At 44.5% G+C, this 23,072-nt stretch overlaps 1 long non-coding RNA gene across 1 annotated transcript; it reads right to left on the bottom strand.

Annotated features, from left to right (window-relative positions):
- Positions 1-20,856: 20,856 nt before the first annotated feature.
- On the bottom strand, positions 20,857-22,573 carry LOC103646922 (uncharacterized). Its single transcript, XR_002267268.3, has 3 exons — positions 22,216-22,573; positions 22,019-22,117; positions 20,857-20,977 (listed from the first exon to the last, which is right to left on the bottom strand). It is a non-coding gene; the product is annotated as an uncharacterized lncRNA (long non-coding RNA).
- Positions 22,574-23,072: the final 499 nt, after the last annotated feature.

Raw genomic sequence — 23,072 nt, 5'->3', positions numbered from 1 at the left:
GCCACTGTGTACTAGAGGGATCGAGGCCCATGTGAAAGGGAAATGTGCCCTTGGGCCATTTCTAAGTATTTTGGTGATTTAGTGTCTAACACAAGTGCTTAAATGTAAAATGGTGGACAAAAGTACAAACCAAGGATAAAGGTATGTTTCTCAGACTTAGTACATTGTTTTATGGACTAATGTATTGTGTCTAAGTGCTGGAAACAGGAAAAATCCAATTGAAAATGTCTTGGCTCGAGCAGCTAAGAATCTGCTCAGTCTGGGAGCACCGGACTGTCCGGTGGTGCACCGGACAGTGTCCGGTGCGCCAGGCTGGCTCGAGCAAACTGGCCGCTCTCGGGAATTCACCGGCGACGTACGGCTATAATTCACCGGACTGTCCGGTGAGCCAACGGTCGGCCGGGCCAACGGTCGGCCACGCGATCTGCGCGGGACACGTGGCCGAGCCAACGGCTAGAAAGGGGCACCGGACTGTCCGGTGCGCCAACGGCTCTCTGGCTGCCAACGGTCGGCTGCGCCAGTTAAGGAAAGAAATCGGGCACCGGACACTGTCCGGTGTGCACCGGACTGTCCGGTGCGCCAGACGACAGAAGGCAAGAATTGCCTTCCCAGATTGCTCTCAACGGCTCCTAGCTGCCTTGGGGCTATAAAAGGGACCCCTAGGCGCATGGAGGAGCACACCAAGCATCCTTTGAGCACTATTGATCACTCACACATCATTCTTGCGCACTTGTTCGCCATTCTAGTGATTTGAGCCCCGTTCTAGTGTGCTAGTCTTTTGAGCTCAAGTTTGGGTCTTGTGTGTGCGTATTTGCTGTGATCTTTGTGTCTTGTGTGAGTTGCTCATCCCTCCCTTACTCCGTGATTCTTTGTGAACATCAAAAGTGTAAGGGCGAGAGGCTCCAAGTTGTGGAGATTCCTCGCGAACGGGATAAGAAAAGAAAAGCAAAACACTGTGGTATTCAAGTTGATCATTGGATCACTTGAGAGGAGTTGAGTGCAACTCTCGTCCGTTGGGACGCCACAACGTGGAGTAGGCAAGCGTTGGTCTTGGCCGAACCACGGGATAACCACCGTGCCATCTCTGTGATTGATTTCTTGTGGTTATTGTGTTTTGTTGAGACTTCTCTCTAGCCACTTGGCGATTACTGTGCTAACGTCTAACCAAGTTTTGTGGCTTAAGTTTAAAGTTTTATAGGATCACCTATTCACCCCCACTCTAGGTGCTCTCACCATGTCGTTTCGATCGAAAGCTCGATAGTGGAGACGGCGGGGAGCGTGCGAGTGAAGCCGGAAGCGGAGCACCACTTGCGCGTGGAGAAGGATCGTGACTCTCTACGGAGTTACTAGACCGTGGTTCCAAATGGATGTGAAGAGCGCTTTCCTCAACGGGCCAATCAAGGAGGAGGTGTACGTAGAGCAACCCCCTGGCTTTGAGGATGAACGGTACCCCGACCACGTGTGTAAGCTCTCTAAGGCGCTCTATGGACTTAAGCAAGCCCCAAGAGCATGGTATGAATGCCTTAGAGACTTTTTAATTGCAAATGCTTTCAAGGTTGGGAAAGCCGATCCAACTCTTTTCACGAAGACTTGCGATGGTGATCTTTTTGTGTGCCAAATTTATGTCGATGACATAATATTTGGTTCTACTAATAAAAATTCTTGTGAAGAGTTTAGCAGGGTAATGACGCAGAAATTCGAGATGTCGATGATGGGCGAGTTGAACTACTTCCTTGGGTTCCAAGTGAAGCAACTCAAGGACGGCACCTTCATCTCTCAAACGAAGTACACGCAAGACTTGCTGAAGCGGTTTGGGATGAAGGATGCCAAGCCCGCAAAGACTCCGATGGGGACCGACGGACACACCGACCTCAACAAAGGAGGTAAGTCCGTTGATCAAAAGACATACCGGTCAATGATAGGGTAGTTACTTTACTTATGTGCTAGTAGACCGAATATTATGCTTAGCGTATGCATGTGTGCTAGATTTCAATTCGATCCTAAGGAGTGTCACTTAGTGGCAGTGAAGCGAATCCTTAGATATTTAGTTGCTACGCCTTGCTTCGGGCTCTGGTATCCAAAGGGATCTACTTTTGACCTGATTGGATATTCAGATTCCGACTATGCTGGATGTAAGGTCGATAGGAAGAGTACATCGGGGACGTGCCAATTCTTAGGAAGGTACCTGGTGTCATGGAATTCTAAGAAACAAACCTTCGTTGCCCTATCCACCGCTGAGGCCGAGTACGTTGCCGCAGGACAGTGTTGCGCGCAACTACTTTGGATGAGGCAAACCCTCAGGGACTTTGGCTACAATCTGAGCAAAGTCCCACTCCTATGAGATAATGAGAGTGCTATCCGCATGGCGGATAATCCGGTTGAACACAGCCGCACAAAGCACATAGACATCCGGCATCACTTTTTGAGAGACCACCAGCAAAAGGGGGATATCGAAGTGTTCCATGTTAGCTCCGAGAACCAGCTAGCCGATATCTTTACCAAGCCTCTAGATGAGAAGACCTTTTGCAGGTTGCGTAGTGAGCTAAATGTCTTAGATTCGCAGAACTTGGATTGATTTATAGCATACATGTGTTTATGCTTTTGATCATGTTCCTTATGCATTTTGTTGCTTACTTATAGTGCTCAAGTTGTACAAACACTCCCCGGACCTCACAAGTCCTTGTTGCAAGTGATGCACATATTTAGGGGGAGCTGTGCTACAACTTGACCCTTTGAGACTAACCCTATGCTTGAGTTTGCTTGTTTTAGTCTCAAAGGAGGTTTGGAAGGGAAAAGGTGGACTTGGACCATGAAAGACTTCCACTGCACTTCGATGAGAGGGTAACTTATTCCAAGTTCATCTCATGTACTCTTATTGCCTTTGTATTCTTATTGAAGATTTTGGTGAGGCAATGGGGTTCCAGGGCCAAGATTGATCCCGTTTTGGTGCTTGATGCCAAAGGGGGAGAAAATAAAGGCCAAAGCAATAGATGGATCAGCTACCACTTGAGAAATTTTGAAAATAGTAGATTAGAGCTTTTGGGTGTCAAAACTCTTTTATTGTCTCTTATGTCAAAAGTTGGCCTCTTGTGGGGAGAAGTGTTGATTATGGGAAAAAGGGGGAGTTTTTGAAATCCTTGATCAAATTTCTTTGGAAAACCTCTCTTTATGTCTCTACAAGTGGATTTGACTTAGAGATAGGAATTTGAGTTTGATTTGCAAAAACAAACCAAGTGGTGGCATAGAGTGATCCATATATGTCAAATTTGATTCAAAACAAATTTGAGTTCTTATTTGAATCGATTTTGTATTTGTTCCACTTGCTTTATATTGTGTTGGCATAAATCACCAAAAAGGGGGAGATTGAAAGGGAAATGTGCCCTTGGGCCATTTCTAAGTATTTTGGTGATTTAGTGTCTAACACAAGTGCTTAAATGTAAAATGGTGGACAAAAGTACAAACCAAGGATAAAGGTATGTTTCTCAGACTTAGTACATTGTTTTATGGACTAATGTATTGTGTCTAAGTGCTGGAAACAGGAAAAATCCAATTGAAAATGTCTTGGCTCGAGCAGCCAAGAATCTGCTCAGTCTGGGAGCACCGGACTGTCCGGTGGTGCACCGGACAGTGTCCGGTGTGCCAGGCTGGCTTGAGCAAACTGGCCGCTCTCGGGAATTCACCGGCGACGTACGGCTATAATTCACCGGACTGTCTGGTGTGCACCGGACTGTCCGGTGAGCCAACGGTCGGCCGGGCCAACGGTCGGCCGCGCGATCTACGCGGGACACGTGGCCGAGCCAACGGCTAGAAAGGGGCACCGGACTGTCCGGTGTGCACCGGACATGTCCGGTGTGCACCGGACATGTCCGGTGCGCCAACGGCTCTCTGGCTGCCAACGGTCGGCTGCGCCAGTTAAGGAAAGAAATCGGGCACCGGACACTGTCCGGTGTGCACGGGACTGTCCGGTGCGCCAGACGACAGAAGGCAAGAATTGCCTTCCCAGATTGCTCTCAACGGCTCCTAGCTGCCTTGGGGCTATAAAAGGGACCCCTAGGCGCATGGAGGAGCACACCAAGCATCCTTTGAGCACTATTGATCACTCACACATCATTCTTGCGCACTTGTTCGCCATTCTAGTGATTTGAGCCCCGTTCTAGTGTGCTAGTCTTTTGAGCTCAAGTCTGGGTCTTGTGTGTGCGTATTTGCTGTGATCTTTGTGTCTTGTGTGAGTTGCTCATCCCTCCCTTACTCCGTGATTCTTTGTGAACATCAAAAGTGTAAGGGCGAGAGGCTCCAAGTTGTGGAGATTCCTCGCGAACGGGATAAGAAAAGAAAAGCAAAACACTGTGGTATTCAAGTTGATCATTGGATCACTTGAGAGGAGTTGAGTGCAACTCTCGTCCGTTGGGACGCCACAACGTGGAGTAGGCAAGCGTTGGTCTTGGCCGAACCACGGGATAACCACCGTGCCATCTCTGTGATTGATTTCTTGTGGTTATTGTGTTTTGTTGAGACTTATCTCTAGCCACTTGGCGATTACTGTGCTAACGTCTAACCAAGTTTTGTGGCTTAAGTTTAAAGTTTTATAGGATCACCTATTCACCCCCCCCCCTCTAGGTGCTCTCACCATGCCGTTTCGATCAAAAGCTCGATAGTGGAGATGGCGGGGAGCGTGCGAGTGAAGCCGGAAGCGGAGCACCACTTGCGAGTGGAGAAGGATCGTGACTCTCTACGGAGTTACTAGACCGTGGTGCTTGGCCCTCGTGTGGGCTTCCCTTTGCGTAGGGGACCAATGAGGATTAGTCGGGACCTTGCGTGGTTCCGGATACCTCGGTAAAAATACTGGCGTCATCCACGAGAGTTTGCATCTCTACCTTGTTGTTTAGCTTCCACATTTATATTATGCATTTAAGTTTCAATCTTGTCTTTATAATTACATTGTTTAGGATTGAAACTTAGTCATTGCGATGCAGATAGCAACACTTAGAAAAAAACCTAGTTTGCACATTCTAGTTTGATTATTTGCATATGTTTTGCTCTAGGGATTTATTTGTGGTCTAGTTTAGAGAATGTTTTAGAAGTCCTAATTCATCCCCGTCCTAGGCATCACCTGTTTTCTTCATGCCCCAACAAGGCTGCTTACACTACTCCATCTACGATGAAGCAAGGTCAAGTTTTAGGAGGTAAAATCCAGGCCTTATCCATCAATCAAGGTCAAGTTAACCATGTGGAAGTAGAAGCTGAGCCCGAAGACCTGGAAGAGTGGCCAAAAAAGATGAGGAAATCGTTGAAGAACATAATGAGCAGCAAAATTAGAGCCTTCTATCTCTGTTCTAATCTCGTGGTGGAGATTCTCTTTAACGGGGGTAGGATTTGTAAACCCCAAAATCTAGTTTTAAGAGTTTAGGAAAATGTTTAATTAGATAGAAAACTATATATAATAAAGTTTGTTTTAGTTTGTGTCTTATTGCTGAGACCCGATATTTTTACACTATATAAAAATATAAAAGGAAGCATCATGCTGGATTTTTGTTTGCACATTGGACATGGAGTTTGAAATCCAAAAGGAAATTTTGATTAGTGAAACTACCCCTTTCATAAAGGTATGCATTATGAGGTGAAATAAATAATACTGATACAATAAAGGTTACACTTATATTGGAATTTTCTTGTGCATTTTTAATCTGAAATTCAAAACTTTAAATTGAATTTAGTTTGAAATCAAAAAATGAAAACAAAGGAAATAAGAAAATAAAAACAGAAAATATAAAATCAAAAGAGGGAAAAACAATCCCTGGGCTGAAACCTACCGCGCGGCCCAACTTATCGTCATCTCCCCAGCGCGGTCTAGATAACGTTGGCGTCTCTGACATGTGGGCCACTACTCCCTTTTTCCTCGTCGCGTGCACAAAATTAGGTTGGCTAGTGGACCCTGTGTCGCTAGAAGCCTCCTCTTCTCTAGGTTGTTGTGAACGCCCGCTAGATCGCGCGGACTTCCTACAGTCGGTAACAACCACCCCACACCGGCTGGGTTCTTGCATCCACTCGAACTCACCTCTAGGCCATAAAACTAGGCTCCGTGACCACTTCTCCATCTAGCCATGCAACATCACCATCGCAGAAGAAGGAGGAATAGAGTCGAGCACCGCCGGAGCATCCTCTCACCATCGTCGTCGCTCGGAGTCAAACAATAGATCATGGACGTTCGCTAGAAGGTGAAGATCGCGAACGTGAAGGTCGTGGAGCACGGGAAGCCATGGGTTGGCGGCGATTTCTCGCTGGTGACCCAGCATCGCCGCATATCCGCTTCTCATTGTGGGCATCTCGGTTCCTGTCTCTACCTTCAGTGAGATCACACCTCCTTGTTTCGCTTTGTCCTTCTCTTCGCATAGGGCCATTTGTAACGGGGTCTAGTGCATCGGCTCTACATGTTGTGACTCTTTGGTAGGGCGCCACCATGGGGTAAGAAACACTACTGTGTTTGGCCAGCAGAGTTTGCTATCCTGGCCCCTGGGATGGTGATATCATGGCCCAAGGCTTAATAGAATTAATAGAGTATCCATACCAACAAGGTGCATCTTCTTTTTTGAAAGCCTATCTTGAAGGAATCTCCAAGTTAAGCGTACTTGGCATGGAGTAATTTGGTATGGGTGACTGACTGGGATGTTCTCTCGGGTGCGCATGAGTGAGGACAAAGTGCACACAAAAGACTCATGTTGGTCTGTGGGACCTTATATGATTCTATAGAGCTGACAGGAGTGAGTACCGCTGGTCCGGGATTGGACGGGGTGTTACAAGTGGTATTAGAGCCGACCCTTGCGGTTTCATGGGCGTGTGTGGGTTAGGGGTTCAGGTATATGGCGCATGGAGCATGTGGGCCTAGAGTGGTCACATGGCATGGCATATGATGACACTAGACACATAGACGTGACTAAGAGGGGTGATTCCTAGTTTGGGGTTGACCGACGAGGACGTCGGTCTTCAAAGGGGGGTGTTGGTCACTTGTTCTCAAATGTTGTGAATCAAGAACAAGGCAACATGATTATTAAAGATTAGCGACCTTCGTCTTCCGAAGTATTATCTCCACGTGGGTATAATGCTCATCAAACGAAGGTCAAAAAGAACATACCTTCATTATTTAATATATGAATAGGAATGTGAAAAGATAAAGATGGTAATTGCATCTCATTAATTTTTTTATATCTGCATTCCATAAAACATGTCCGAATATTTAACAGTATTAATATTACATTAATACCTTCGGCTTGCTCGAAGGCGTGAATGCGAGAGAGCGATTACAATCCAGCGTGAACAGTAGTCCCTTCGCTGTGCCAGATCGTCTTGAGGATCTTCGGCATTCTGCTTTGCTGCTTCCTTCCAAGGTCTTCGTCTTGAGAATCTTCGGCGGAGTGGGGCGGACATCTTGTGGCATTTTGCCGAGGGTGTTTATGTCTTGAGGACCTTCGGCGGAGAAGAAGACCCCAACAGTAGCCCCTTCGCTGTGCCAGATCGTTTTTTCGTAACGAGCTCGGTCCACGAAAAACACGAAGGCTTCAGAATGCCGAAGGTCCAAAAAACACCTTCCTTCAGCTTGTTATCGAAAAACAATTAAAATATTCTGGGTGTTAGGTGGTCCACCGTTCAGCTAGTGTAGACGGCCTGGTCGTTCGCCTTCTTCTCCTACAGCACTATATAAGTAGACAGGTTGGTGGGAAGTTACCACAACATTCATTGCCATCGCACTGTTGTGCTGTTAAAATTTTTAACTGAAGCCGAAGCTTTCTGGATTGCGCTTCCAAACAAGCTTTTCGTCAGTTGAAATTAGCTTCATCTTAAGGAGTCTAAACATTGAAATGGCCCGATTAAGATCAACTGCTAGGGTGTCTCGTGAGGGAGGTGAGGCTGAAGTGACTGAAATGGCACCGATATCAGAAGTAATGAGACGCTCAAATCTGGTTGTGTCAGAAGATGCTACTGCCAAAGCTGAGGAAACTGTGGCAGAAGGCGGAACTGATGATGAGAATGAAGAGGACAACAACATCCTAAGTCCATCAAAACCTAGTCACATTGAGTTTGGAAAATCAACCGTAACAGAAAAGGACTTTGTTGTGATGAAAAAGTTGGGCTATTTTGGGGAAGATGAAGGTAAGCTTATTCGCATTGCTGGCGAAGAAGTAATTCCGGAACCTAAAGAAGATGAAGTTGTTGTGTTTAGGAGCTTCTTCAGGGCAGGGATGTGGTTTCCCCTATATGATATGATAGGAGAAGTTTTGAAAAGGTTTGAAATATATCTTCATCAACTGACGCGAACGCCATTGTTAGGCTCATCGTCTACATATGGACTCTCCGAAGCCAGGGTAAAAGTGCAAATGCCGAAGGGTTCTGCCGAGTGCATGAGCTGCACTATCAGACGAAGGCCAGAGCCGATGGGCTACACAAAAACTTCGGGTGTCATTATTTTGCATACCGGAAAGACACCAAGGCCCCGGTGATTGGCTACCACACTAAATGGCCGACCGGATGGACTAGCGAATGGTTCTATGTGAAGGCTGATGAGAAAAAGAGAGAAAAACTCATGACTATGGTAATGAGTCCTCTAAGATTAAGCTTCGGCATGACGAGGCCATGTGCAACATGCAACTCGGCTCCCCATGCCAGCTGGCTGAAGTTGAGTTCAGGGTGGTAGCTGCTCAAATTAGCACTAGGGACTTAGTGCAGGAATATCTGGCAAACAAAACTTTTCCAACCTCTAGCGGTTGGGGGATGCCGAAGAAGAAGGAAAAGAGAAGAAATATGAACTTGTTCGACTCCCCTTCCGTTTCAAATTTGAAAAACAATTCAAAAAACCATGCTCCGAATGGTTATAAATGAGAGAAGTCATGTGCAATGAGATCCATGGAAATTATACCAAGAAAGAAGATCAATTAATGACTGCTGCCTTCGGCACCCGGCCGAAACGAAGGTTGAATCGGGTAATAGATGCCCTGAATTTTGAATACCCGGATTACGACACGCTTGACGAAGGGGCCGGAGTGGGTAAAAGGAAAAGGTTTGTAAGTATTCTGGGTAAGCAAGCTGCCCGATCTATCAAGGAGGACCATAAAGCTTTAAAGAAGCAGAAGACTCTTCCGGAGCCGAGAAGTGAAAATTCGATAAGATACCGTCTCCTGATACAAAGGTACATGATGTGCCAAAGAAGATTATGAGTCCTCCTTCACCCTCTGCTGCTGAAGTGTCGAAGATTCTGAAGGTAATGACAGAATCTATACCATTTGCACTGTTAATTCCACTAAGGTTAGATCTGACTAGCCTTTTACAATCAAAGGAAACCACTTCGGCTGCGGAGGAGAAGGTCGAGGGGCAGAAGAGACGGTGGATTGTGAATGTGATGCAAGCAATTGAGTAGACACCACCCTCAGCTTTGGCGGCAAAAGCAGCGATGCCTGTCGATACCGAAGATGTCGTCGGAGCCGAAGCTGAAGAACTTGCAACCATGATGTCGGATATCGACAAACTCATATCAGATGTGGTTGCTGAGGAAAACATGGCCACATCGCCTGATAAGGGAAAAAGAATCAAAGATGCCTCTTCGGAAGACAAAGATTTTGACCTTCGGCACCTGGGTGGCCAAGAACTTTTTGAAGAGGATAAACCAGAGTTAAAAGAGCTTGCTATATCGTGTGGTTACCAGCCCGGGTCCATATTCTTCGCCGGGGTTGGCGAAGAGATTTTAGGATGCATTTGTGACCGCGTCGGGGCGAAGATTATAGGCACCTTATCCAAGAGTGTTGGATTTCCGAAGCTGGAAACTGACATTAGCTGCTACAGGCGACAACATATTATCGGCATTTTGTTCTACTCTAATTTCAAGGTAAGGTTTCTCTATAGCTCTCTATTATTACCTTCATGGTGATTTGGTATTCTAACTTTGATTTGATTTCTAGAGTATGCTGTTGAGCAAAGCCCTGAAAATGCAGCAAGATGTCAAAGATAGAAAAATGAAATCATTATTGAAGGCTTAGAAGATAAAACTAAAAACTTGAAGATTCCTTAAAGGAAAAAAGACAGCCTGCTGCACCCAACTTGTCACACCTGGATTTAAGGAACAAAGCCAGGTGCATCTCATACATGCGCCAAAGAAGACAACATATATAATAACAGAGTGTATAGAGATAAATGTCACAATATAATCAGAGTACTTATTACATAGCAGAAGTCTTAAAAATAAAAGATAAATATAGATCGAACTAAAGTTCATCCTTGGTGCCATAAAGTGAAATGGGAGACTCCACCTAGATCGAATCGAACTCCTCGTTGTGTGGCTCCTCTTGAACCACCTGTTCTTCTCCTGTGGGGGGGGGTGTGAGACAGCAAGGGTGAGATCACACATGTTCATTGCTCAACATGTTGTGGGGAATAATGTGGCATGAACTCACCAAAGGTGGGAGTTCATGTGATGTGTAAAGCTGATCAACAATAGAGGTTAAAGCTGAGCGTTGCTTTTAATAAGTTGGTCAAATTTTATTAGCAGTTACTAAGTGTAAGTAAATATCAAACCATAATAAATAATAGAAAAAAATTAATAAATAATCCCATGCGAATGCAAATGACAAATTGAATTTAAGTTACATAAATTAATCACGTGAGTGTCCGAGTAGCTCATGACCGTGAGCACGGCTAGTATACCAGTTTTACACTCTGCAGAGGTTGAACCCTACATCCACAAGTCGTGTATCCCATGTCGCTAGGGTTTGCAAGGCCTTTAGACACTACCGAGGTGAATGGCTAGGGATCCATTACGAGGCCTTTACAAGGTTCCACTAGCTTCCAAAAACCCGCTACAGTTTCTAGGAAGCTCCAGTGCAGGAATCCCACGCCTGACCGCCATCGCAGCAAAATCAACCCAAGGACCTCCCTACACTGACCACTCCCCTACTGCCCTTGCCCCTTTCGGGTAAGATAGTCTTCCACTAGCTTTCCTAATTAGTCAGCCAAGGGCATCCCATACCACCCTTGTGGTGGCACTGTTTTCCCGGGTGGTTCTCCATGTTCCCATTAACATAATGATCTTATCATGAACATAAATAAAATAACAGAATAGTAGGAACATGGATATAATGAAATATTAACCCAAAACCATGTAAAGCAATAGCATAACTACCTAATGATTCAGGGGTAAACAAGGTAAAAAGATAAACAGTCTAGGGTGACCTATTGGGTCCCATCAAAATTAAACCTATGATGAATAAGTGATATTAAAGAACATTATTGGGTAAACAAAAGTGATCAAGGGCACAACTTGCCTGGCACTTGAGATTCCAGGTACCAGGATGATTCTTCAAATCCTCGTGACCTCACTGCTAGTCATAGAAATACAAACAAACATGGTATAGATAAAATTAACATCACACCAAACATAAGTACAAACTGAATAATAATGATCAACGCGAAGCTACGAGATCGCGAGTTCGAGGACCACTAAAATCGGAGTTACGGTCATCAAGTTATGATGTGATTAAATGATTAAACTAGGTTCATGTTTATTTTATAATTCTAGAGAAAATATAACCTAAAGTAGTAATTAATTCAACCTTAATCTAAATTATAAATTGACCATAGATCATATTCTAGTAGATTATAATGGTAAGTAGATTAACAAGACTAACCAATCATAAGTTAAATAAAGACCTAATTATAAAAGAATGAGACATGGTATAATAAGTGTTGTTATTGCATAGTAAATATTTATATGAGACTAACGTAACTTGAACGGATCAAATCGGAGTTAAAATGAGGAAGTTATGAATTTCATAAGGTTTTATGTATTTGATACAAGATTAATTGATGAACAATAATATTACAAAATTATAGGAACTGGAGTGGACCAATTTGGACAATATATGAATTTTACATGAATTATACAAGTTTATGGGATTATGTTTGTATTAAAAATCAATTTCCAATATTATTTCTCTAGTTTTCACCCTCTCTGGATTACACGCACAATTATTAAAGAGCACAGGGGCTAACCCGCAAAGATTCCTAAGACTCAGGCTAACGCCATAAGGGGACCGTGGGTTATTTTTCTAGAAACCGAGGGGTCTATTTGCAAGGTGGTGCGACCGAAGAGGTAACTACGAACCCTGGCCGTTGGATCTCAACCCCACGGCTAGGATTAGATCGGCTAAAGGCTGAACCGGTACACAATAACTGCCCTTGGATACGAGATCCACGGCGCAGATTTAAAATAGCCAAATCATTTTCTATGCGCCCGATCTAGATCGAACGGCACAGATGAATTCTACGAATCGGTATGCAATAGTCTAATCTCAGCCGCACACTTGAAATCAATGGCAATCGGGTCCTCTCCCACCTCCAGCGCGCACGCCAGCGGCACGGGATTCCCACGCGGCGGCGTGACCCGCCGCAGTTGGCCCATCTGCGCGCACTGATGTCCCAACCCCACACCAACCGGCTAAATGATCAAGGTATGAAGGTAAACTGCTTGAGAGACCCCTTACCGTGAACTTTGCAGCACGTTTGCCAGACCATAGTGAGGGCGATTCCATGGCAATGTTGGTGCCATGGCAAGAAATCACCAGAGCCTCGATCATCCGTTTCCCGAATTGGTGGTAGGGATAGCCTCCTTGTATCCCCGCGATCCTTGGAAACATCCGCCGAGGCCCCATCGATGCTCTCATAGCACGAACGACGGCGGCGACACAATTTTTGTTCCCCCCTTCTCTCGGTCGCTCGGGTAGGTGGCTAGCCCCATGTTGTCACAGCCCTGGTGTGGTTCGATTTATACCCAGGAGCGAGAAAAGCGGGGAGAAGAGAGAAGCGCTAGGGATCCCGAGAAGCGAGCACAAAGACCCGCTCGGTCCGGCCCGGACGCTGCGGACGCCTTCTGTTTTCCCGTACGTGCTTTGCGGAGAAGACGTTTCCGCCATGCGGGCCCCATGTGATGGTGGCTAGTGGGAGTGGGTGGTGTGCGCGGCTGAGGGCTGAACAGTGGGCCGCACCAAGCAGCCAAAGGAAAGGCCCCGCACGGTAGGTACGCGGTCGGTCCCCACCAGTAGGTGAGCAGAACGGCCGGCGCAGCGGGGTGTATGGCCGCCCGGTGGGCACCACCAGATCAGAGAGCGGAAACAGAGCGCGTGAGTCAAGTGGGCTGCGCAAGAGGAAAAGGTGAGGTGGGCCGAGGCGCAGGAGAGAAATCGGCCCAACCTCCCATTTACTCTTTTCATCTTTTTCAAATTTTTGTTTTCAGTTTTATTTTATTTTCAAATTCAAAAATTAAATTTGATTCAAAGTTCAGGGTTTCCAGGATTAAATGCATCAGCAAATAGAACTCCAACTTGATATGCATGAATATATACATATGTTTAGTTTTGTTTATTTTATCCAAATATTTTAAGTATAGATTGCACACACGTAAAAATTATTCCCTTGAATGTTTATTCCATTTAAAATGTGTTCATAGTTATTTTAAAAGAAAAGATTTTTCTAGTGTATAGTATTCATTTCTTTAACCTTAATTCTTGTGACAGCCCTCCCAAATTATCAGGCCCACATGCACCAATCCTTGCCTTACTAGCCTCAGATTGCTATGCACGTGTACCGGGTAACTTAACAAGGCTATCGAGTTCATCAACTTGAACTCATCATCCCAAGGATCTCCCACATAACAGGCATATTACAGTAATCACATTTGATACACACATTGGAGATAGAGCGGAAGACTTTTACAAAATACACTATACATTCCAGAACTGAAGTCTTACACCACAAAAGGGATTGAAATTATTACAAGTCCTGATAGTCTTTAGAGTGCATAACTTAACTACAATATTTGGAAAGGTGAAACCTTTCCATAAAATATACACATAAGTAACCTAAGCTTCAAGACCTCCACAAGAAGCAACTAATAAAGCCCAAGTCATCAAATTCTTTCCTGCAACAACATAGGGAATAAAACTCTGAGTAGGCAATTACTCATCAAGACTTACCCGACTAAGGAAAAGACTCTCAAGGGCATGCTAGCTTTTGGAGAATCAAGGGAAAAGCTTAGCAATTATCAAGGACTCCTTTTTGCATAAAAGCTTACTAATAATGGATACTTAAGCCAAGTTTTATTTTACAAGTTAGGTGATTACTGTGACACCCCAGGTGTCAGTTTCGTGTTATGTCGGGAGATTTGTCCCTAACTTGAATGCTCAGTGAAAATTTCCTATTTCTCGATTGTGTCTATCTCTGTTTATCAGGATTATTCATGGAAGCTCACCGAAGTCGGAGTTATTCGATCGCGAGAAACAGCCAATTTTGGAGCCTATTAAAACGTTATCTCTCGGAACGAATGCAGACTCGAAAATCATTCTCGAATTATAAATCTCATCTGAAGCTCTTAAATCAAACTCTCGACGACTACTATTTGATCTGAGCCCAAGTCTAATTCCTCGAACCTCGATCAATGTCCGACTATTTTAATCCGAGTCCGTACTCTCAAACGGAATGCTCAATATGTCGTCCTCTAATCAATTTTATCCGACTCGGCCAAATATCTTATGTCTGAACCGAATTGAAAACCCACTCCGGCAGCGATTTTAAAATATCACGATTCGCCTTCTCCGACTAAAATTCAAAGCCGATCAAATCTCAGGACGATTTATTTTCGAACCACGCATAGGGAATTATTTTTGAGCGAAATCAAATTAGACTCTCGGCTGAATTAATCGCTCGATCGTCCATTCGTCCAAACTATATTTCGCTCTGTTCTCTGTTGAAACGAATTCCGCAGGAGCATTTTTATTTCGGGAAATAATTTAGCGCGGTCCGTTTGAGTGTTTTGGGCCAGCCCAACCAAGCCCATTAGGCCCACTAAGAAAACCCTAACCCTACCACATGTCTATAAATAGGACCCCTCTCCCTTGCAAATTTGGAAATTTTCCATTCCCACCCCTCTAATTCCCCTAGCCGCCACTTTCTTCTCTCCCTGGCTCCTTCCCCCACGCGCAGCAGGGGGCCTTCTTCCCCAGCGCGCAGGGAGCTCGGCTCCCTTCCTCCCATGGCGCCCTTCCTCTCCTCAGCTCCAATGGTGTAGGCGAGCAGCAGCTCCTCCTCTCCTCCAGGGCGCCGCACCTTGAGCCGGCCTCCTTCCTTTTCCCCATCCGAGCGCCCAAGCCTGCGCAGTTCACTACTCCATGGCTCAAGCCCGAGCTTGCTCTTAGCCATGGCGCGAGCTCTCTCCTCCAGCTGCTCGGCGTCCTCGGCTCCTCCCTCCCTGGCGCATCTCACCTCTGGGCGGCGCGCTGCACAGCGACCCCTCCCCCTGGCTCCACCGCACACAGAGCAGTTTCTCTAGGTCCAAGGTCGAGCAGGTGGCCCACCGTCGCCCATGGCCGACCTCCACTTCCTTGTCCCTAGCGTCCAAGTTCCCTGCGCCCAACTCTTCGATCCAAAAACAGCAACCCTGCGCAGCGCCCCTCTCCGAGCTCGTCCCTTCGCTGCTCCTTCCCATGACCAGCGCCCCTACAGTAGCCCTCGCTCGCTCTGTCCTCTACTCTGAAGCACCGCCATTGTCCTTGCCTAAGCGTAGTCCAAATCCCTACAACAAGCCTCGCCGAGCATTGCCCCGCCGCAGCATGCTCCTTCGCCTCGCGCGTTGGGTGCTCGACAAATCGCCTCAGCGAGCCACGCCCTCTGGCTTCGTTTCGGTCTCCCATGCGCGACGACGCGTTCGTCTTCACGCCACATGTGCAGCAACCACGACCGAGGTTTGATATGGTGAGCCAATGTGTTATTTTGTGTTAGATCAGATATATATGTGGCTACGATAGTTATTTTGTACGTCGTAGGGATTGGTCGCGGATGTATTAATTGTTCGTTAAAAAAATAATATACTTCGTCGTAAAGCAGTGTGTTAGTTGTGGTAAATCTAATAAAGCAGAAAGCATGTTTGGTGGTTTCCGCAGTCGGCTAATGAGTTAGTCTATGTTAAATACATTTTATGTATTCATCGTGGTGTAGTTTAGAGTGGGTTGAAAATATAAATTATGTGACATATGATTAGTGATTTAAAGGCGAGATATACGAATAATCAGTTGGTGTTTCACTCGTCTAGTCGATAAGTGTTGTCATAAATAATTGTGCTAAAATTTGTTATAAGAATGCAGTGGTCACCTAGTATTGGTTGGATGTGATAAGTAGATTGGAAGTGTGGGTTTTGCCTGAACACTGTATTGTCAAACGAGTATGCCGAGATGCGTTGTAGTAGCGACTGCGTTAAATTAAATCGTAATGTCTCGAGTGCACACCATAATATGGTTGTATGCGAGACAGGTAAAATAAAATGTGCTTGACATGAATGTTGGGTCGTTGTAAGTAGAAATTGTTTTGGCTTAATTAGAGAGGTGGTGACATGTCAAAGTAGTCATCACTTTCTCTATATTTACAAGTCGAGTCGAGTCGTGTCGATGCGCATTATGCGTTCGTTAAATTATGCTTCGCATATAGTGTATGGTTGTGCTCGCGGATTCTAGTAGTCACATCGGGTGGTCAAGTAGGATCGTAATACAAGTTGTGTACTGGAGTTAGTTGTTTTGGGATGATTATTAAAATGCTCTATTCACATGATAAATATGTATGTTTATAAAAACGATGTAGTATATGAGTGTCTCTGTCTGCGATAATAATAGGCCAGCCGACGTGTATGTTGTATTGCGGGCTATGTCGTTGCTCTAGTTAACCAACTTGTTAGATAACTTTGGTTAAGCTCGTAGTCACGATGATTTGCTTGTTGTAGCCCAATTGCGCATGGTTATGATCGCGGGTAAAAATTAGTAGTGCTCATGTGGTGTCTAAGCTAAAATGCGAATTAGTGGGTGAAAAGCGCTTCGATATACATATATGCCGGATTTGATGATTGTGGTGAATGCGTTGATTAATTGTGTATGGTAGTTCTAGAGCACGAAATAACTTGTATAAAAATTAGTAAGTCTACTTGTTAGTTCTCACTTGGTTATTTTAACTCTAACAGTTGTCAAAGTGTTAGAATAATTCAAGTCTCTGGATCATGGCAATTCTTGAATTGTATAGGAGCTGAAATTATTTAGTTGCTGTTTTGGACTGCACGCAGTGATTTCCTCGTGTTGTATGTTTGGTGAACTAAATCATGTTTTCTGTAGAAAGGTCATATAGAAGAGTTGTAGATAACCTTATGATCTTGCTTTTGTTAAAATTTGACAACCATAACTCTGATCGTTTGGGAGTTATACTTTTTACAAATTCAGTAACTGAATCTGTCCAAATTCTATACAGATTTCAGAAACTGCATTGTTTGCTTAATTTAATGTTACAATCTGTTCATGGTCGTTATAAGAACGTTGTATATGTTTTTCTTATCTTGCTTGTGTTAAAATTTCATAACCATAGGCCTGACAGTTTAGGAGTTATGAATTTTACAAACTAGTTGCTGTGTTCTGTCCACTGTCATAATAGATTTCGAAAACTGAATTGTTTGATTCAGTTCAACATAGAATCAATTCTTGGTGATTATAAAAGTTATTTAGTGCTTTTGACAAGATTTCCAAAAAGTCTTGGATCACTCTTTTTGGTGATCCGAAGATTAAGTTATGGATGTTTAAGGTGTGAAGACTGAATCTGTCCAGTTCTGGACAGCACAGTCTTCATAGTGTATTTTACCCTTGATACATATTAAACCAGCCAGAGATGTTTATAAATAATTTGTAGAATATTTAATTAGCTTTCCAGAAAGTCTAAGATCACTTTGATTGGATGTTTGAATCTTTAGTTATGAATTTTTAAAGTCACACGTCTGAATCTGTCCAAATCTGGACAGATCTGTTGTGTTAGCACTTTTAACCTTGCTAAGTGTTGAATCTTGTTGAGGTGAAAATACCAAAGTTGTAGAGCACCTTTTAAGCTCTCCAGAAAGTCCTAGTTTGCTATTTTTGGATTAATATTTGAAAAGTTATGATTAAAAAAGTAACTATTGTATTGCTGTCCAAAAATCTGCAAGTGCGCATTTGATTGTTTAGTTCACCTGTTGGCTAAAAATGCTTATTTAGCACTTAACGAACATAGACTTATAATGTCTAAACTTAGGTTAACATGCGTTCTAGGATTAATGTGCTTGCTTGAGTAGTGGTTATGGATAAGAATCCCTCCTCTGTTGAACTTGTGCTTGGGATGCTTTTGTGTGATTAATAGAAGAACTAATGAAAAGTCGTAGCAAACTAAATAAAGGCTCATACTTGTGATGTCATGTTTGTGTTAGTTAAGTATAGTAAGTGTCGTCATCTTTCCAGTGGTATCGACTACGTAGGCCCGATGAAGTGTAGATAACTAATGCTAACGTGTGGTTGTTACGGTGTCTTCCAATTTAATGTCAGTTCGCTACTGTGTCCTTATATATCTTGTGCTACTTTCATTATATTCATACATATGCATCTTGTATCTCATTTAGGACCGAGAGATGATGATCGTGCAAGTGATGTGGTGCCACCCACAAGATGCAGTTGGTGGACGACCTGAAGAATGGACTTAACCAGTGGATGCTCGCTAAGCGAGTGCCTCCCCCAGCAAACACTATCTAAGTGTTAAATTAAAGGCAAGCCCCGGTTTTATACATAACCGTTATATATGCTATTTTACTGCACTTAATGTTTGTAGGCTTGTACTGTGCACTTAAGTGTAGGAGTTGACTGAAACCCTAGTTGCATGAACTCAGGATTCCTTTTGGGATGGATACTAGTATGCTAGGTCGAGTAGCTGCTTTACTAATTAGGGATCTCAGTAGAAGTCGAGTGATTTTTCTGGCACTCGCGCGAGGTCAGGAATTGATTGTATCCATTTTATATCGGAATGATGATGGTCTGTTGACGACGGTCCATGGGGATGCGTCGTCTCCGAGACGGAAATTGGAATAAGGATTAAGGTGTGGTACCGTGTGTCAAGCGTTTGACCGTACTAAACTCATGCCGAGAAATATGGTAAATCGGTAAGCCTAGTACCTGAGTGAACCTACGCGCAGATTGCCCTCCTCACGCGACCTGAGACGTGGTCTCCCATTCCGGTTATGGTGGGTACAAGTGCGGTCACTGCACGACGGCAGTCGGGGTCAGTGAGGCATTGTACGCTAAGGCGGTGAGCCCCTTTCTGTTGCCAGGGAATCGATGGGACAGTTGATGTGTGTGGGGACGGAGTGCCTCGCCACGTCGTGTGTTTAGGTTTACCTTGCAAGGTTTTAAAACTCGATTCGAATCGTCTGCTTCTCGCAGCTAATGAGACTGCTTGATCCATGCTGCTACATTGAGTAACAAGTGGAAATGTGTTGATTTGGCAAAAGATATTGATTGATAAAATGTTTGATACCATGTATGAATAGCTAGGTACTCATCTAGTCTAAAAAGGATCATACTAAAAACTTGAAAAGCTAAAACTTGATTTTAAACTCAGCTAGTGCTTTTGGCAAACCAAACCCCTCAGTCAAACAGCTGCATGTCTAGAGGTAGAGGAGTAGACTCCTCACACCGGGTAAGTCTAGCTGAGTATTAGTATACTCAGCCTTGCTTGTGGCATAATTTTTGTAGGTACTCATTAGGTTGATTGGATGATGGTGTGACTTGGCCTTCATCCCTGCCACCGGGATAGACGGTCGAGTGGGTTACTGCTTCCACTGGAGAGGACCAGGAGGAGTAGCATGGCCAGGCTTCGCTATGTTACTCGGTTTTCTCCGTTAGTTATTTCCGCTGCATTAAAATTTATGGTTATTATTTCTGAAACTCCGATAATGTAATCACTAATGATACTTATTAAATTTGTGGTATTATGTTTTATTGTATTTCTCTGTGCCTCACCTTCGAGTGAGCTAGTGGTATTCGATCCTGGATAAGTGGCTTTATCGGACTAGATCCGAGGGACTGACGGGTTATTCTGGTTTAAGTGTGTTGCTGCCTTTAAAGGTGCGATTTGGGCACTTAAGCTGGAATAATTCGGGTAGTTTCGCCACAATTACCTGAATTTACTAACCTGTCTCTAGATTCTCCTAATCTAGATCATTCACTTGGCCTACACTAGATTGCTTTTAACCAAAACTTTGTTATACTTGTTATCTACGATGCAGAGCAGTGATCCAGTCTTCAGGACTGAGAAGTAACGGCGATTCGAATCAATTAATACCTAGTTGCGGATCTCCAACCACATGACATATGTAGCACTTAACCCTTGCATTTGTCTACCATTCCCACAGGTCCTCCACTATGTGAACCGGTCCGCGCCACCCGAGAGTACGGTACTGCACCATCCAGCCACGTGCCAGGTAGGTACACGCCACTCCCGCCATCTCTCCACTCCCAGTGCGCGATTGTCTTTTCACATATGGAGTAGCCGGGTTCAGGCTTACCCATGTCGAGTTATGTGGCCAGCTAAAAGGTTCTAGGTCAACAGGCCTACAATCGGTACGCTCCTTAATCGACACAGACGGGTGACCTTTCCAGTTGAACGTCTGGTCTCATTTTAAGCAATTCTCAAAATTTGATACCTTACAGAGGTACCCTCCTTGAATGATGAATTCATCCCCGCGGAGGATGCCTTCATCATCCCAAGCCCTTTTTCTTTTTAAAAATCATGAGTCATAGATCAAAAACATTTTTCTTAATCTATAAGCATGGCTAAGCATTACTAGTTTTTATAAAACAGGTAACAAGGTATGATAATCAATCTTTCAAGGATGGTAATGCATCAAGTGTTTAATCATTCAACTCCTATCACCTAATGCAGCTTATAAGTGATAAAATTTTGTAATACAAGGAAGGTGGCAAATGCACCGGGGCTTGCCTTATTGCAGGAGAAGATCTAAAATCCTTCTATTGTGGTAAGCAGTTAGATGAAACTCCACCACTGGATCAGCAGGCACTGAAGTGAACTCCTTCTTCAGACACCACTTCTTCTAGGTGTTCTACAAGTCAATTACATGTAGATGAATGTTTGCTATGGTACAGAAATGCATTTCATAAAGAAGGTAACAAACAACCCATCCTGAGTACACTTTAATACAAGGTGCATAAAACTAGCCAAAACAGTAGAGGATTACCAAGGGCACTAGAAGACATCATCAACTAATAATTCACCAGGGGACTAACCCATCTTAATCTTCATCCAAAAGCTCAAACTTTCTTAAGCAACTTCATTTCCTAATAACCCGAGGGTAAAATCCTTTTTCTTTTCGGGCAACAATCTGTTTGCTGAGCAAATTTCTTCCAAACAATTTCAAACTCGGACCAAGCGCTTAGCTGGTCAAGACAAGGTTCCCAAAAATTTTCATAATTTTTGGAAGAAAACTTTTATTTCTAAAAATCAAATAGACCTTCTAAGAGCATATTTTAATCCCTTGAAATTTGGTATCTACTGTAAAAATCCTAAATTTATTTTTACTACAAAGTACATGATTTTACACACCTCATATAACTGGTCTTACAATTTTATCATTTTTGTACAATTTTTGGCGTAATTTACAAGCTCTCGGCTAAATAAATAAGGAAAAACCATTTCTTTATGGGCTACTGGCCCACTGCGGCCTAGCATCGGGCAGAGTCGGTCTGCAGCCGGGAGCCCACGTCTGCGCTGGCGCTTTTGTGCAAAGGACCCCCACGCTTTGAACAATCCGACTCGAGTCGAAGTCACTGACGCGCTGTTTCACTGACATACTCATTTAAACCCTTCGATTTCTTTCCATTCCCACTCCCAGATCCCTGACTCCACCGTGCCCAATTCCGGTGAGCCGGCGACTGAACGGCCGCCATGGTGCAACTTCGCTGATGGCGAGGACCTTTACAAAATCCTCGAACAATGGCGACCACGGCTAGGGGCTAAATCGACCTATGGAGATCCTAAAACTGAGCTATCGATGGCGGTGGCAAACACAGCTCGACAAGTCCGATCCCGCGAACACCGCACGGTAGAGCTCCAACCAAGCATCAAGAGAGCAATAGGAACTCACCAACACTTCGGTGCTCGCGCGAAGACAGCCGGGGAAAGCACCAGTTGACGGTCAATAGAGAGGTGGTTCACAGCGCCGCGCCGCGATGTCACAAGCACGCTGTACACAATAGACCATAGTAGCGTTAGAGCGGCCAACGCAGCGAGCTTCACTGATCGAAGGAGAGCTTGGAACAAGCATCGCGCAAACATACAAACCTTTGAAGCGTTCTAGCCACGACGGCGGGCGGCGGGGGGGGGGGGGGGGGGGGGGGGGGGGAATCGGCTGTGATGAACACCAAGCCGAGTAGATGGCACACAACACAAGAGCAAATCAGGTTTGGGGAGGGAGGTTACTCAGGCTGAACACTACCACTTCACTCATACGGTGGCCACGAGTTAGAGCTCAAGGGCAGGGGAGAGACTTCACACAACCAAGCCCTAGTGCAACTGATCAAAGGCAGACAGCTCTGAGTTCAGCCCATATGTAGTGGAGAGTATTTTCAATGGTACCAGCACTACATGGCCTCCACATGTGGCTCTCATGCCCAGGCACCACACCAGCCACAAGCACAGCCAAACCTTGAACCTGAGCTGGTTCACGTGGACAAGGCAAGTAGATAAACTTGCATTTGTTAATAGGTACACAACAGTCCAAAAATTGATATTTCTGAAGGGAGAAACCCCAAGATCTTTAGCCATTCACTGCAGCCTTACCCCATCTCGAGTACAATAGTGGAGTACAGCAAAGAGAAAAAGATCTCCTTCAGTTTACAATGCTAACTCTAAATTCCCTTCATCCATTACTGCAGACAGTAAACAATTTGGATAAGGATTCTGCTGCCCACTACCAACAAAACAGCTAGTATTGATATTTTTCCATAGAAAGTGGGGCCTCTAGCACTTGAGCTATGCACCAGATCCTTATCTCCATCAAAATTCACAAGCGACACCAGCAGGGACACAAAGATCTTCAGTTTTGTCAACGCAGCACTGCACTAACTGAACTAGCCACTACTATCCCTGTTGCAGACCTCCCTGTTGAGACCCTATCATTTCACAAATCCCTATGGCAA

The sequence above is a fragment of the Zea mays genome, chromosome 2, assembly GCF_902167145.1.
Source record: "Zea mays cultivar B73 chromosome 2, Zm-B73-REFERENCE-NAM-5.0, whole genome shotgun sequence".
In the NCBI taxonomy this organism is placed as follows: domain Eukaryota; kingdom Viridiplantae; phylum Streptophyta; class Magnoliopsida; order Poales; family Poaceae; genus Zea; species Zea mays.
The sequence above is the reverse complement of the archived record's forward strand: the minus strand, read 5'-3'. Positions and strand labels throughout refer to the sequence as shown.